A 5,058-nucleotide genomic window follows, 5' to 3' on the forward strand; every position below is an offset into this window, starting at 1 on the left:
GGACCTCAAACCAAGTACTTGTGGAGGCCTTTCTCTAAGTTTAGAAAAAAATGTTAAAATTCTAAAATGGCTTGGAATGTGGTCAAATTCTCAATGTGAGAGCTTCCCACACTCGTACTCAAAAATCATAACTTTATGATTCAAATCCCTTAATCAAATTTTAAAATATCCCCAGTATTTGAAGGTATAAAGCAAGGGTCAAAAAGGGATAACTAATTTAAATTGTCAAGAAAAAATTTACACAGCGATTTGAAAAAATAAAAAAATAAACCTTTCGCCGATAGAGTCAAGGTTCAAAATTTATGATGATGATGATGATTAGATGTGTACACATCTAGAAACCAATTGAAGAGGAACTCAAAATTTTGGTTTTCCATTGCTTCTAAAACAAACCAAAATCAAAATCTGAATAGGGAAGAAGCCAACTAGGGAACCCACTTCAGAATCCAGGCAAAGAGCTTTACAAAGCACAGTGGTTTTGGGTTTCTCTTCATCCTTGGAAATCATCTTCTCCACCCACTTCAGAAATTATAGCCATTTGTTGGTTTCTCACTTCAACGCACAGATCATATTCTTCACAAATACAAAAGTGCCCCAGTCCTCTATTAATATATTCTTCTGAAAAGAGGCTGCTATACCTTCCTAGAGGCCCTGGAAACCAGATGTTGTAGAGGTACTCAAATAGCTGGCAGGTGTGGAACTCAGAGCAAGTAGCTAGTAAGCTTTCAAATGCAAATCATGTGTAGTAACTATTTGTTAGGTGATAGAGAGAAAATGCACTAGTTTTTTTTTTTGGCGCAATTTCGCATGTATTCATTTGTTAGGTGATAGAGAGAAAATGCACACCTAAAAGAATGCTACAACGCAGTATCCTGTAGTCATAGTTATAATTGATACATATTCTCCTTGAAGGAGGCCAAGATAGGAATTTATCATATCCAAAGACTGCTTTTAGGTTTTATATATGATGGTTAAAACTATCAAAGATTGTAGTTATGCCATGCATGTAGAAGTTTGAAGAATGGATAGAAAAAGTCAAAAATTATTTCTTGTTCCAGCCATGTGGCATCAAATATTTACTGAGATTTGAAATTTGAATTCAATTAATAAGGCCCACACATGTGCTATCAGAAGCAAAAATTAACGAGGCTAACAGAATAATTTCATGAGCTATGACTGACATCCTTTTATTAAGTCTTGCACCATGAAAGCATTAAATAAAGGCATGGATAGATCTTCATTTTGACTCCCTCCTTGTAAAAGAGGCATTACTGGAAGATTTAGCAAATCTGATTCTCTTATGCTGATATAACCAAAAATTATCATATCATTGGATGGCCAACACGTGGCATGAAGGAATATACAAACCGTCCAAAGACAGCTGTAAGAAGGAGGGAAAGCACACCAGATCGTGGAGTACCCTTAATCCCCACCACTTGCTCAGGACGCACTTGTCCTCAACCTCAACCTCTCCTAGACGTGAGAATGAGGGCAACCCATTTAGGAAGGACTCTCCACGCTCAAGCAAGAAGACTGGTCAAGAAAGAAGCACGGTGCCACCTTTCCGTTGTTACCCAAGAAAGCGACTAATCGTCTAAAAGGAACCCTATACTATAAATAGGAAAAAAATCTTTAGGAGCGGACACTTCACTATCTCTAATACCATATTGCTCTCTCCTCACCCCTTATTCATTACTATTGCAAGGGAGACTAATTTGAGCATCGGAGAATCCCCTCCCGGGGTAAGCTTTGGGACTCTCTTGACTTGATCAACTTGTGCAAGACGGAGATACCCGTCGATCGGTTTCTGACGCAATAGACTGGTGCCGTCCAAGGGAAAAGAGACGAGCAATAGGCCTGATATGGTGAAAAAGACATACAAGAGAAAGAAGAATACCACCCCACACCTAACATGAATCTGAATTCAACAGTTCCACCTCTAGCCGTGGACCCTGTCGCTACGGAAGAAGCTTATGATGGGCCAAGTCATAGAACCCAACAATTCCATAGCCGCCAGGCGATCCGTCACAACGACAATCAAAGTAACGCACAACCTGCCCCTCAAGCTCCGGTCAGGGGTTAAACACCCATCACAAGGGCACGGTCCAATGAATTGCAGCAGCAATTTCATCGATTGAACCGTCACCCAAGTGCATGACAAGATGGCACCAAGCCGAAGCGTTTATGTGTCACAAGGTCACGAGGAACTAAATAGCAGCTCTGGCTTAGTCGGTTTCGGTCGTAACCCTTGCAATCATGTAAGAAAGAAGCTATATCTGACCGGAGGAGTAAAAACTACGGATGCAGTAGCTCAACGAGAAGAACCCCATTGCAGAGAGAATGACGAGTGCTTGAAGCGAATCATTCTAGACCTTCAGGAAGAGATCAGGAAGGTCTCGCAAAACTGGGAGGGAGTTGTGGGCCCAAGCTCACCTAATAAGGCTTTAGCCGATGAAGTGATGAGAGACCCTCTCCCCGCAGGATTCAGAATGCCGAAATACGATACATATGATGGCCCACGGATCCAGTGGATCATCTGAAAGGCTTCAAGACCGCAATGCAATTCCATCGACTTTCCGAGCATATCATGTGCCGAGCACTCTGTCTCACCTTCAAGAAGGCGGCCAGAACGTGGTATAACCGACTTCCTCCAAAGTCTATTTATACATTTTAAGAGCTGAGCCAGGTCTTTGTGAGGGGATTCTATAGCAATAAAACCCTAATCCCAGGAAGGATCCAAAAAATATGGCTGAATAGGGAGAAATATGAGATCTCACAAATAGTAGCTTAGATGAAGCTGAAACTTGGAGTAGATAAAGGTTCTATATAGGTCAAAAAACCATCAAATTATGAGACAATTTCGATGGTTGAATTGAGAGTAACGTTGTTGACATAAATTAGGAAACTTTGACAAGTTTCGATATCTTGAGATTTCAACCTCTGATGAACCTCAATTTGGAGCAAAGGTCCCTCGTGTGATGCCCAAATATCCTTCAAAAGATGAGCCTCAACCATGGCTTAAAGTATCTCTGATACCGATACGATACCCTCCAATACGTATCTTAAATTTAGCCGACCGATACGATACACCGATACGATACATGGAATTTTTAAAATCCTTTCGTATCTATATATATCATACGATACATACCGATATGCACCAATACACTATCGATACATACTGATACTCCATGGAAAATATAAAATCGAGGTGAAATATACGTTTCGGTATGTATTGGTAAGTATCGGTGAGTATTTGTATGTATCAATCGGTACGTATCGATGAGTATCAGTACGTATCGGTGAGTCTCGGTATGTATCGATCAGTACGTATCGGTATGTATTAGTGAGTATCGGTGAGTATTGGTACAGTGCGCTACGGTCATATAATGGCCAAGATGGTTTTTTTCAAAAAATATGATTTTTTGAGGGGTTTTTGTTCCAAAGTTACTGCCAGTTATATTTCTCTCTAACTAAAGTGGAAATCAAGGTTAGGAACAAGGATTTTACATTTATGGGACAACTACAAACCTTGAATTCTTAGTGCAATACCCTCAATTTAGTGTTTATGCATAATACATGTTATCAATAGCTTTTTTTAACAAATTTTTTATGCAAAAGTGTTTAAAAATGTGTTTCATAACCATTTATGCGTGTATCTTAGCGTATCTCCGATACGATACGATACCCTTCTATACGTATCTTAATTTTGGTCGACCGATACGGCGACCGATACCGATACTTTAATCCTTGGCCTCAACTAATGGTTGGTTGGGAAGTTATGCTCGAAGAATGAAAAAAGAAACTTTATGGAAGTTCTGCAGAACAGTAGCTATAAAGCTTCAAATCAGTCTTTTGATGGTGCTTCTAGGCTTCAACAAACTTGATTTAATCTCTCAAACACTCTCCCAGCAAACAAATAAAAGAAAGAGAATTCGATGTTGGGGTCGAGAAGAGGGAAAAAGAATTAGTGAATGGGAATCTCACCCCTTAAGTTTTGGGCATCTCACCCTCCCAAGGTAATAATTATCTCAGCCATGAGTAAACACTCGATATTCATAAACTTCAATCCATCTTCTAATTTTCATAAACTTTAAATAGCCTTACAAAACTTGGGCACAAAGAAATAACAAAATGGAAAACTAACGGACTGAAATAAGACTTTCTAATTTGTGTCTAACTTGTTAACCAAGCTTAACAAAATTAGAAACTAACAACTAAACATAAAAAGAAAAACTAGCCTAAATCATAAAAATGGAAACTTCTTTGACTAACAGAATAGGAAACTAACTTGACTAACTTGCTCACTAAGTAAATTAGAAACTAGCTAAACTAAACTAAATAGGAAACTAAAATAGAATATATTAACCCAATTTACTGTTCACGTGAATAGTGCCACGTGAACAGTGTTTTGTGAACAATAATTTCTGACTCTTGTTTTTGTCTTCTTATTCAAGCTTTGATCTGCATCGATACAAAAGAGGATAAAGTAAGTATGCCAAAGAGGTCAAGAAGCTTGGATCTGCTCAAGAGTGTAAGCAAAGGTGGATACAGGGTTTGGACAGGAGCTTCTCTTGAGGAAAAAAATTAGATTTTTGTTGTTGACAGGGGTTCCCCACGGTTCTCTTCCCTTCTTCCTTGGCTTTTGTCTCAAAGTAAATCTCAAGAGGAAGAGAAGAGAGGTGAAAGTGGAGTGCACTGATGTAGAAAGGGAGAGGGGCGGTGAATTAGTCTGTCAATTGGTGATTTTTAAGGTGAAATCCATTGCGATTTGTAGGAAAATAAGGGAGTAGATAGGTAAAAAAAATGCTTAAACTAGCCGTTTAAGCTTAGACATAACAAATGGCCTTAGAAGGCCAAAAAGAACACCCCTTAAACGGTTAGTCTAAGGTTAAACCTTTCAAAAAATTCTTAAACTTTCATTTTGCATTTAATTTGGTCAGTGGTTAAGTTGACTTGGAATTGACCTAAATGGCTAGGATTTTGCTTGGCTGAAATGGGTGAGTTTGGCTTGGTTTTAGCCTTCTTTTTTTTTTTTTTTTTTGGGTGAATAAATAA

This window comes from Macadamia integrifolia, chromosome 1 (genome assembly GCF_013358625.1).
Source record: "Macadamia integrifolia cultivar HAES 741 chromosome 1, SCU_Mint_v3, whole genome shotgun sequence".
NCBI lineage: Eukaryota > Viridiplantae > Streptophyta > Magnoliopsida > Proteales > Proteaceae > Macadamia > Macadamia integrifolia.